Source organism: Schistocerca americana, unplaced genomic scaffold, assembly GCF_021461395.2.
Source record: "Schistocerca americana isolate TAMUIC-IGC-003095 unplaced genomic scaffold, iqSchAmer2.1 HiC_scaffold_52, whole genome shotgun sequence".
Taxonomy (NCBI): domain Eukaryota; kingdom Metazoa; phylum Arthropoda; class Insecta; order Orthoptera; family Acrididae; genus Schistocerca; species Schistocerca americana.
Window position 1 is genome coordinate 629,063 of NW_025726258.1, and position 12,838 is coordinate 641,900.

Genomic DNA, 12,838 nt, shown 5'->3' on the forward strand with positions numbered 1-12,838 from the left:
TGTTGTTTTGTTTTTCCCGCTCTCACCACCACCGCCGCATCACGCCTTCCGTTTTCTTGGTTTCTTTTCTGTTCTTCAACTGCTTCAACATCACCGCGCCCCATTTCCACACCACAGCCATCAGCCTCCGAGACGGGCGGGCGCAGTGTGCCATTTCCGGCGCACAAGCACACCCGTACGGTACTCTCCTCGCCCCCACGCCACCAACAACACAGCGACCACGCGGCTTTCAGGCATGGCATGGCACGGCACGGCACCGGCGAAATGCGCCGCCCCCGCCCCTCCGCGCATCCGTCCGTCTCGCCACGTTCACTGACAGCCGCGTCTGCGGCTACACCACGACAACCACAACACCGCTCCCCTCCCTGGCAACTCACATTGTTTTTCTCCTCCTCTTTTGCACAAACCACAACGCCGAGCACAGGCGCAAGCCACCCACACCGCGCCCCTCCCCGTCCCGTCTTTGGCCGCCGCTCCTCGTTTCCTCGTTTGCCCCCTCCCATCTCCCGAAATGCCATGCCAGCAGCGTTACGCATGCCCCTCCCCTGTCCACACAACACTACCGCCTAACGAACAGCCTTTTCCGGGCCACATCCAGGGCACGCCCACCTCCAAACACTGCCAATTCACGGACGCACACACACACACACACACACACACTCACTCACTTTCTCGACACCTTTCTGTACGGAGGGTGCGTCATCTCGACCGTGACAGAGTGACGGCAACTATCGACGATCCATTTCCCCCCACTGGTAAAACATGTCCACTAACACCTACATACATCATTCAAGTACACAGACAATAGCATACACACAATGGGAGGGCACACGAACATGGACGGCACGGCACTGTCATACACTCTTCCTCAGAACCATATCAACAAACGTTACGTACATCCGGGAAAGCGAAAGCGAACGCGAACGCGAAAGCGAAAGCGAAAGCAAAGGCAAAGGCAAAGCCCAATGCAGCCGTCAAAGGTAACGTTCACCACGGCAGACACTTGCAGCCGCGCCGCCGTTAAACGCATTTCAGTGCGGCTCCAATACGCCTCCGACACGGGAACGTTCCGTTGCTCTACGAATGCGTTTCTCCCCTTTTTCCCTTCCTCTCTCTTTTGCCCCCCCTCCTTGCACTCTTGCCTCATTCCTCACGTTCTGCCCAGACATTCGACCGATCAAAGTCAACCTTTCGTTACCGTTCTCAGCGCGACGGTGTACAACAGTATGACGGGTGTGCCCAAGACTTCGGTTCAGTTGCGTGACGCCGGTCTATCGCGCCGATCGACAGTTACTCAGGGGGCGACGGATCGGACCACGTCACCGACACACAAAACACTTTCAAACAAACAAATACATACCGGATGGACACAGACAAACACGTGTACAGACATTCGCCAAACAAACGACCGCCGCCGTCGTCGTCTAGCGTGCATCTTGAATGACGACATCGGTGTGCGTGCGTCGTACGCAATCAGTCAGACACGGCTATCAAACATCAGAGTCGAATGGTACATCATCGTGCGTGTCGCCGTACACGTACAGTACAATACAACAACAATGCGTCTTAATGGCACGTTCATTTCAACGTCACTCACACATCTCCACGCTGCAGTTACGTCGCACCATTGTCAAACTCGGCGTACAGCAAAGGGAATAGTGGGCGGCAAAAAAAAAAACCAAACAAAAACATTTCACATTTCACCCTCGCCATGTATGATGTGCAAAAAAAACAAACCCGCAAACGGCCGTCGTTACGGTGACACAAAAGTCGCCGATCGCACTGTCCCCCCTCGCAGACGGGTAACACACACACACACACACACCAACAACACCAATGGGTCAAAAACCACGCCAACGAGGCGTGCCACCATTCCACGCCACGGCGACCAACCTCGTGGCCGTACCCCGCGCAACACGCTTTGACGCGCCCCCCCACCCACAATCAAAATGCACACATACATCACAGCCGTCCACACAAACAACAACAACAACAATTCCGCCCTTCCCGCAAAAGGCAAGTTGGTGGCCCTGAAAAGGGCCGTTTTGCCGCTCTCGCAACGGAGGAGCCTTCTCCATCCTTCCTTCCATTCCAGAGCCACCTCCTTACTTGGAGCTCGTGTACTTGGTCACCGCCTTCGTGCCCTCGCTCACGGCGTGCTTGGCCAGCTCGCCAGGCAGCAACAGCCGCACAGCGGTCTGGATCTCGCGGGACGTGATGGTCGAGCGCTTGTTGTAGTGCGCCAGGCGAGAAGCCTCGGCCGCAATGCGCTCGAAAATGTCGTTCACGAAGCTGTTCATGATGCTCATCGCCTTCGACGAGATGCCCGTGTCAGGGTGCACCTGCTTCAGCACCTTGTAGATGTAGATGGCATAGCTCTCCTTCCTCTTGCGCTTCTTCTTCTTGTCGCCCTTCGAAATGTTCTTCTGCGCCTTGCCAGCCTTCTTGGCGGCCTTCCCGCTAGTCTTGGGCGGCATCTCGAACCAACGTACGGCAGCAGCAACACCAGTAGCAAGCGCTCCGCTCTAGTCAGCGTCTCCCCACACAGTGGCACCCGCCGCCAGCCGCCGCCGCACCTTTACCAGCTCGCCCTGTTGCGGCCGCCGACCAATGGGGCGCGCGCGCAACCGGCCGCCGCACCCGAGCCCATAAAGCACCCCCACCCCGGCTGCGCCGGCACGCACTCCGCTGCTCGACTCGCTGCCGCTCGCACCGGTCGTTTTCGTTTCCGTTTCGTGTGCACCGTCGCTAGCCCATCGCCATGTCCGGACGCGGAAAGGGAGGCAAAGTCAAGGGCAAGTCAAAGTCCCGCTCAAGCAGGGCTGGGCTCCAGTTCCCGGTCGGCAGAATCCACCGCCTCCTGCGCAAGGGAAACTACGCAGAGCGCGTCGGCGCCGGGGCGCCCGTCTACCTCGCCGCCGTCATGGAGTACCTCGCGGCTGAGGTGCTCGAGCTGGCCGGAAACGCGGCCCGCGACAACAAGAAGACGCGCATCATCCCGCGCCACCTGCAGCTTGCCATCCGCAACGACGAGGAGCTCAACAAGCTCCTGTCGGGCGTCACCATCGCACAGGGTGGTGTCCTGCCCAACATCCAGGCCGTCCTGCTGCCAAAGAAGGCCGAGAAGAAGGCCTAAAGGAGGCCAGGCAATCGCAGCGCCGCGTGCTCCCCTGCACGCAACGCGCTTTGCCGGCTCGGCCCACAACAATCGGCCCTTTTCAGGGCCACCACACAAACCTACGTCCAAAGCAAAATTTCAGTCGTCCTCGCCGCACCTTGTTTTGTTTTAACTTTGCACTGTCACAGCACAGCCGCCGCCGGCGCACGTCCGCCATCTTGTCGTCCACACAGCCCGTGTGGCCCAACACACACACACACACACACACACACACACATTTTGCACGGTCGCAGTCGCCTTCCAAACCGACAACGGCAGCAATAATGACCATTGTTAAAGGGAGGCATGTCGACACACCGCCCTCCACTCCCGCGCGCAACGGCCGTCGACACGAACGAAACAGCTGATCCGGCCGCCTATGCCCACACGCCTTGCCTCGGAAACCCCAACGCCGCCGCAAACAAACACACAGAGCCAAACCACGCAAGCAAATAATCACCGCCTCTCGCACAACAACACACAGCCCGCCATCTCCGTCGCGATCGATACAAAGACACACAATAACAAACACACAAACGAAGCAGCTCCACACACAGCCAGCCACATGACACGTTTCCTTTCCTTCTCCCCTCCCAGTCACATCACGTCGCTCAAAACGGAAAGAAAGAAAGAAACAAACAAACAAACAAACAACACAGCGCACACACGCAGCAACAACACAGACTCTTTCGCACTTTTCAACTTCCGAACAGTGTGGTGGCCCTGAAAAGGGCCGTTTTCTAGTCTCTCCCACCCACAAGCACGGCCGCGGGAAGGCCAGCGCCCGCTGCGACGCAGCCTAACCGCCGAAACCGTACAGGGTGCGCCCCTGCCTCTTCAGGGCGTACACCACGTCCATGGCCGTCACAGTCTTGCGCTTGGCGTGCTCAGTGTACGTCACCGCGTCGCGGATCACGTTCTCCAGGAACACCTTCAGCACCCCGCGGGTCTCCTCGTAGATCAGACCAGAGATGCGCTTCACGCCGCCCCTGCGAGCCAGGCGGCGGATGGCGGGCTTCGTGATGCCCTGGATGTTGTCGCGCAACACCTTGCGGTGCCGCTTGGCGCCACCCTTGCCGAGCCCCTTTCCTCCCTTGCCGCGGCCTGTCATCCTTCCTTCCTCGGGCAAAGCAAAACGTGCACAAACAGCAGCTGCAGCGGCTGGCGAGTCGGCTACGGTCTGCGCCCAGCGCGCCCGCCGCCCCCCTATATAGACTCTGGCCCGCCCTCCCCCCACCACGCGCAACCGAGGGCATATAAGCGCAGCACGGAGGCGCGCGGGCCCGTTGTCAAGGCAGCACCGGACGCCGCGCCGCACCTAACCTCCACGCACGCCGCTCCGCTACCGCTACCGCCATGGCCCGCACAAAGCAAACGGCCCGCAAGTCCACCGGCGGAAAGGCGCCGCGCAAACAGCTCGCCACCAAGGCGGCGAGGAAGAGCGCGCCCGCCACCGGAGGCGTCAAGAAGCCCCACCGCTACAGGCCGGGCACCGTCGCCCTGCGAGAAATCAGGCGCTACCAGAAGAGCACAGAGCTGCTCATCCGCAAGCTGCCATTCCAGCGCCTAGTGCGCGAGATCGCCCAGGACTTCAAGACCGACCTGCGCTTCCAGAGCTCCGCAGTCATGGCCCTGCAGGAGGCCAGCGAGGCCTACCTCGTCGGCCTCTTCGAAGACACCAACCTGTGCGCAATCCACGCCAAGCGCGTCACCATCATGCCCAAGGACATCCAGCTCGCGCGCCGCATCCGCGGCGAGCGCGCCTAAACCGCGCCGCGGCACCGCACCGCACAAACAAAAACGGCCCTTTTCAGGGCCACTAACATCTCTCCGTCGCGAGCAAACTTTGTCGGTCGCCTGCCTCTCGCCCCGCAACCCAAAAACAAAAACCACCACTTCCCGTCCGTCCGCCACACCCGCTCACTCTGCCTGCCTGCTAGCAGCGCGCAACAATCACACATCATCCCTCCCCGGCGCTCAAAGCGCACAATACCCAACGGCCGACGTCACACCGCACGGGTGGCTGGCCGGCCGCCGCTTTCGTTTCGAAAACAAAAAAACCCGCACTCCACTCCGACGGCCAACGGCCAGGCAGGCGCGCTCGCTCGCTCTACACGCCACCGAAATCCCCGCCGACTCCTTCCACATCTCAACGTGCCCCCCGTTGCAAAACATAACACACACACACACAAAGGAACAAAACAAAACAAAGACCAGACACGACTCGACTCGACAAGACAGACATCCGAGAAGAACGAACGCAGGCAAGCCAACCAACGTATTCAAACAAAACAACGTGACAGAAAACCAACCGTCGGCCGCCGCCACAAACACGGCGACAATCAACCACGACAACAACAACAACAACAACAACACCGCTTACCGCTACCGCCGCCCACACCCGCCACCGACCCCCGCAATCCAACCACCACGGCACGCAAACAGCATCCCCACGGGCATACAGAAACGCCAGACAGACACCCACACCAAACGCAACACGACAATCAAAACCTTCCCCGACGTGCTTTGATGGCCCTGAGAAGGGCCGTTTTGGGCCGCGCGTCTCTTGCGCGCCACTAGACGACGACGGGGGGTGGGGACGACGGAGTCAAGCGCCAAACCCTTCCTTTCTCCCATCTCTTTCTCCTCTACTCTACTTCTTCTTCTTGGGCGAAGCCTTCGCCTTAGACGGCGTCGTCGCCTTCTTCGGGCGCGGCGCCTTCGGCTTCTTCGTCGGAACCTTGGCGGCCTTCTTCGCCTTCGACGGCGACTTGGCCTTGGCCGGCTTGGCCGCAGCCGCCTTCTTCGCACCCGCGGGAGCGGCCGACGCCGCAGACGCCTTCTTGGCGGCGCCCGCCTTCCGACCGGTCGCCGCCTTCACGCCACCAGCCTTCTTTGCGCCGGCCGCACGGGCGCCCTTCTTCTCCTTGCTGGCCGGAGCGGCGCGCTTCTTCTTGGCACCGCCAGCACGAGCCTTGCCGCCCTCGGCCGCCCCCCCGCCGCCGGCGCCGGCAAGCTTGAACGAGCCGGACGCGCCCTTCCCCTTCGTCTGCACCAGCTCGCCCGCCACGACGGCCGACTTGAGGTACTTCTTGATAAACGGCGCCAGCTTCTCCGCGTCCAGCTTGTAGTGCGCGGCTATGTACTTCTTGATCGCCTGCAGCGACGACCCGCCGCGCTCCTTCAGACTCTTGATGGCGGCCGTCACCATCTCAGAGGTGCGCGGGTGCGCAGGCTTGGCGCGCGGCTTCTTCGCAGACGACGCAGACTTGGCCTTCTTCGTAGTGCCGGTGGCGGCGGGTGCCGCAGCAGTCTCGTTCGTAGCCGCCTGATCTGCCATTTCGACGACGCGCGTAACACACAGCGAGAGCGAGCGGGACGGCAGGCACGCAAGCACAGCACAGCAGCAGAGCAGAGAATCACAAGGCCCAGCCAGTGTCGCGGGCGGGCGCGGACGGCCGAGAGAGCGGCCGCCACTCTGCGCGCCGCCGCGCCGCGCCTCCCGCGCTTGCTACCGCCCAACGTCCGACAGCCTGTGCGGAGCAGCCCCAAACCTGCGCCACAACCGCCCGCGCCTTTCAAACCACCGAGGATGGGGCTACACACAGCCACACCACAGTCGCCAACCAGTCGCCACGGCAGCGCCGCAAACCACGGCCAAACTGCAGCTACCGCGCGCTACAGCCTGCGTCGGCCCGCCGAGAATCGCCGCCCCCGCCCAAATGCCGCCCCCACAGCCCCAGCCGACGACCCGCCACAATGGCCAAACCTTCGGCAAAACTCCCACACCGTCGCCGCGGCAGCCCGGCCAGCGCGGCCGGCGCCACAGCCACACAAGCCGAGGCGTGCGGCGATGACGGCCGTGCAAACGCGCCTCCGCCGCCCCATCGCCTTCCGTCGCCCTCCCGCCGTTTCCCGATCGGCCCGCAGCCGTCGGGCCACATCGCGCGCCGTCCTCCTCCTCTCGCCCGCCAACATTCACAGCCGTTTCTCAACAATTGCCCGCCGCAAACGGACGCCGCCTGCGCAACAGGCGCCGCCGCCCCTCGCCGCTTCCGACCCAACCCCTCGACCGAGGCAAACCGCAATCCGAATCTACAGACCAACCCAATCTGCCGTCAAGCACACACGACAGCCGACCTTACACGTTACGCGTTACACATTACGTTTACACGTCTACGTTAGGTTAGGTTAGGTGGACGTGGGTTAGGTTAAGGGGACTTGGGTTAGGTTAAGCGTCAAACTTAGGTTAAGCATTCAAACACGTCAGGCGTCAGAGGTTAGGTTAGGTTAGGTTAGGTTAGGTTAGGTTAGGTTAGGTTAGTGCTAGGTTGAGAAGCGTCAAACGTAGGTTAAAAAGGCGTTCAAACGTGAGGCGTGAGCCGGACAGCTTACCTTACGTAGACGTTAGGGGCTCACAGGCTGAGCTCACCTCGCCACACCACAGGTTCGGTTCGGTTCGCTCGGCTCAGCGTAAAGCGCCGAGGTCAGGGTTACGTTCGTTCACCTTCGGGCGCCACACTTTCGGTTGAAAGGTCGCGACGGGACGACGTCGGCAGGCACGCCGCAAACGAACAAAAACGTACAGACGACGTCGGAAACCGCCGACAGACGGGGGAGCAGCACGACCACGACCAGACACCGAGCGCGAACGAGACACACGCGAACCACCCCCACCGGCCAAAGGGCACCACACAACAACCCAGAGCACCACGTGTCGACACCAGAGCAACCCGCCGCTCACGCGACATGGCTGGCACCGAAGGGCAACCGCCCGCAACTGCGCTTTCCGCGCCGGCCCGGATGCACGTCGTGCTACAACAACACCACTACCGTACACAGCCGCTGTTCACAACATCACTATCAATGGCGCGCCCGCGGCTCGCCGCCGTCGCAGTCGCAGCCCCAACGCCAGCACTTTTGCACCACCATTCACACGCACCGCAACACAGCTCGCCGACACAGCCGAACAAAACAAACACCACACAACAACAGCAACAACGCCGCCGCCTCTACTTGTGCCGGCGACCCACCCCGCCGATGGCGCACCTTTCGCCAGCCGGCAATCGACACACACGCACCCACCCACCGGGGCCCAGTGCAAAAAACAAAAAACACACAAAAACAAAAAAACCAAACAACACAAACGACACGGGAAGCGCACACCGCCACTTCGCGCGCACGCCACCAACCAGTCGTCGTCTCAAAATAACAAACACAAACAAAATAAACTAACAACTAGGGCAACACAAAACAAAAAAAAAAACGCCTCGCACGAACCGCCCACAAAAAGGACAAGCACACGCACAGCCTCTGCTGACGACCACGACGCAGCGGCACGCTGCTCCTGTCCCGCGCCCCGCGCCCCACTCGATTCACAACTCACGCGACACCGTCAACGACGGGCTCGCTTCCCGCAACCTACCACCTTTCCGCCACGACGCACAGCCCCAGCCCCACCCGACGACGCCCGTGGCAACGACTGCACTTTCACCACCGCCTCCCCCTTCCCCCCCAAAAACACACACACACACACACACACAGCCAGCCAAAAACGCACTCGCGACCCACACATGCACGTGCATCGGCACACGCCAACCAGTCAACGTCGACAACCACACGCAAGGCTCGAAACGAAACCGGCGTCCTTCCACGTTGCCATCAAGCTACGCGACACAAGACACAAGGAACCAACACAACAGCCGGCCCCACTAATTCCCACTCTCACGCCGCAAAAAGCACACCGAAACCGCCAAACGCACGCACATTCCCCTTCGCACTGACACCACCGACCGGCTCGCTACCACACACCTCTCGGCAGCCGTTTCACGCCAATTCGCCACACCGCCCACACAGTCGACAAGCGCCCGCCCTGTACGGCACACGCAACGACGCAGCGCAGCAAAGGGCGCCCGCAACACATACCTCTCCGCCGCCCGACGCGCCAACCGCCACACCACACCGCCAGCCACTCGCAAATTGTGCACTGCCACCAGCCACACGTCCAACACGCCGCGCCGCCTCCGGCCACCCGCCAGGGGGCGCTCACGTCCGCGACAACAGCGCGGCCCGCCGGGCCGGGCCGGGCCGAACCGAACCGAGCCGCCGCTGCTCTGCACTCGGCACGGCCACACCCTGCTGCAGACCGGGCTCGTCCCTCTGTACGCGTCTGCCTGCGCATCAACACAACACGACCTTTTTTTTTTTTTTTTTTTTTTTTTCTCTCTACCGCCATCCCTCCTTCTCGCGTTTTACTCGTTGTTGCAGCAGCGGCGCACACCTACACATCCACAGCCCCAGCCCCAGCCGAGCCGGCCTCACCTCAGGGCCCGCCGCCAGCGTCTCCTCCTCGGGCACAGGTGCGGTGCTGTGGCCGCCCATCCAACCGCATTGCTGGCCGTCCAGCCACCAGGCGTTCCCACTGCCGCGAGCCACGCCGCGCACCGACCCTGCTGCAGAAAACGAAGCATAGCCAGAGACCGACCGATACACAAAGCAAGCCGTCGCCTCGCCTCTTGTCCTTCCTGCCTTCCTTCCGCCCCCGCCCTTCTCACACCACCGCCTCTCCACTTTCGCCCCCCCCTCCTTTTTTTGTTTTTTTTTTTTGTTTTGTTTTCTTCTTTCTTTCTTTCTTTCTTTCTTTCTTTGGCCCTCTCTCCTTCCCGCCATGGCGGTTACGGCACCGCCTGCAGCGGCAGATTTTTTGCGCCCACACGCCTACTCCTACCACCATTAACCTTGCCCTGCCCTGCCCTGCCCTGCCCATCAACGTCGCAGTCGAACCGACGCTTGCCAACACACTGCCCACGTTCCTTTCTCTTTTCGGCCTACGCCCATTACGCGCCGCCGCCACAGCACCTTCCCTTCCCACAACACACCGACGTCATCACACGCACCCAAAACAGGGGCCACGACCGTGTTCCTCGCCCACTCCCATCCCGCACGGTACGCACATTCCCAACTACTAACCGCGCACCCTCCCTTTCCAATCTGTGTGTCTCTGTGTCTGTGTCCTGTCCGCGCGTGACGCCTCTCAACATCCGCCGTCCCCCGTCCCGTTTTCGCCCCCATGCCGTCGTCGCGCCGCCTCCTCCCCGTCCACCGCCGCCCCTGTCCGCCCCGCACCACACCATACACCGCTGCTTGTCCCGGCCGTTGCCACCAAAGGCGCCGACCGCAAACGCGCCACGCCGCAGCCCCCGTGCGTCTCGCGCTCGCTTGCATCTCCGTGCCGACGCTGCCTCTCTTCCCACTCGCACTCGACCTCGACAACACAGTCTTTGGCTCCGCCACTGCGTGTTCCGGTGGTACGCACGCTGCAACACGTATGTATTCATTACCAGAGCGATGGCGAGGCATGACAGCATCTCTGTCTGACCAGAGAGTTCTTTCTCGCTGCTAGTCGGCGCTTGGACCGCGCCAGACGACAGTAGTGGCACGCACCGGGTCGCCAGGAACAGTTGTTATATATATTGTAGCGCGAGTCGGGAGAGGTAGTAGTCGGTCGACAGTAGTAGCGGGTGGACGGTTGTACTGAGCGGGCGTCGGCGGCGTGCTCTGCTCGTCTCGCGACTCTGGTCACGGTTCGGGACGATGTATAGTATATTGTGTTACAATCAAAAGGTGGTGTGACGCTGCATTGCGCAAATCTGATAACGTATGTTCATTGTACTTATTTTGTTCAACAACAAAAGCCCCACTATTACTTTTTTTCTAAAGTAACTTTTGTCTCTTAACGAAAAACATTCACGTTTTAAAGACTACTTCCTATGGCATTTCCCTCCAAGGAGTGCAATTAATTACCAGCCAGCACTCATTCATTGCACACAGCTGTGTAAGGGGTATCTACAATTGAGGAGCGGATATAAATGCAATTTTTTGTTTTTTTTGTTTTTTTTTTGTGTGTGTGTTGTAACCTCCCAGCAAAATTTAAAACAATGGACAATGTTATTTACGGATGCTAATGGACATTGCGCTAATTGTAACCTCGCCCACAATGAGAGGTATTGAAAATGGCAACAAAAATGTGAAATTCGCAATCTGACTCAAATATAAAGTCTTCACACAACATTTAAAAAAGTCCGTTCAGTGACAAGAAACTTCAATTAAACCGAAATATCGGTCTTTGGCCCTGTGCAAAACAATCAGAATTAAAGTCTTACCTCCGAATAAATGGATGTCACATTTCTGCTCTGGTTGTTGCGCAGCGCTTGAAGGAACTGCATTGCAAATAATAATATTCTCTTTTTTTGTGATTTTAGTGGCATTTTTCTTCAAAGAAGTGGAATGAAATGTGAAGTGCAACGAACTCTTTAGTTCAATACAAAATTAAATGTTTGAAAAATGCTTTTGAAATAAAACCTATTATTGGGGAACTTGTTGGAGAATAATTACAATAAATACAATTTTTCATTATCTAATGATTATATTAATTAACAGTATACCTTATTCACCATCTTGACCAGTGTTGCCGACCGCCTACATCACACAACCGCACTCGGCTGCTACTACTGACCGACCGCTCTGCATGACGACTATTAGCGTACTGCACGCGACGACTACTGACAGAGTACAGCCCTCAACTACACAGAGCTACGGACTCGCAACGACTACTGACAGACTGACTGACTGACTGACTGACTGACTGAGAACCGCTCGCAACACTCGCGCAGTCCAGCGCAAACTCTCTGGTCACAGATGCTACAATGTCTCGCCATCGCTACTATGTTACATACGTGTTTCAGTGTCTTTTTCATTGGGGTAACGATCTTTGGCTCTTTTTATTCTGAATACAGGGCCAAAGGTCAACGCTGCTGCCCTTATACAATTTATCAGGTTTCATTATGTCTGTTGCAATGTTACATACGGTTCACTCTTTCATTAATATTATCGTTGGGTTTGTTTTGTAGGGACGTTAACATTCTGGCACATTTTTATTATCATCGGACTCTCTGCTATTTGTGCAGGGAGGTTATACCTGGGTCCATTTCCATTTCCATTTACATTTTAATATTGATAGACTTTTTGTTTTCTTTTTTGTTTCTTGTTGTTTTTCCTTCTTTTTTTTGTTGTTTTTTTTTTTTTTTTTTTTTTTTTGTTGTTTTGTTTTTCCCGCTCTCACCACCACCGCCGCATCACGCCTTCCGTTTTCTTGGTTTCTTTTCTGTTCTTCAACTGCTTCAACATCACCGCGCCCCATTTCCACACCACAGCCATCAGCCTCCGAGACGGGCGGGCGCAGTGTGCCATTTCCGGCGCACAAGCACACCCGTACGGTACTCTCCTCGCCCCCACGCCACCAACAACACAGCGACCACGCGGCTTTCAGGCATGGCATGGCACGGCACGGCACCGGCGAAATGCGCCGCCCCCGCCCCTCCGCGCATCCGTCCGTCTCGCCACGTTCACTGACAGCCGCGTCTGCGGCTACACCACGACAACCACAACACCGCTCCCCTCCCTGGCAACTCACATTGTTTTTCTCCTCCTCTTTTGCACAAACCACAACGCCGAGCACAGGCGCAAGCCACCCACACCGCGCCCCTCCCCGTCCCGTCTTTGGCCGCCGCTCCTCGTTTCCTCGTTTGCCCCCTCCCATCTCCCGAAATGCCATGCCAGCAGCGTTACGCATGCCCCTCCCCTGTCCACACAACACTACCGCCTAACGAACAGCCTTTTCCG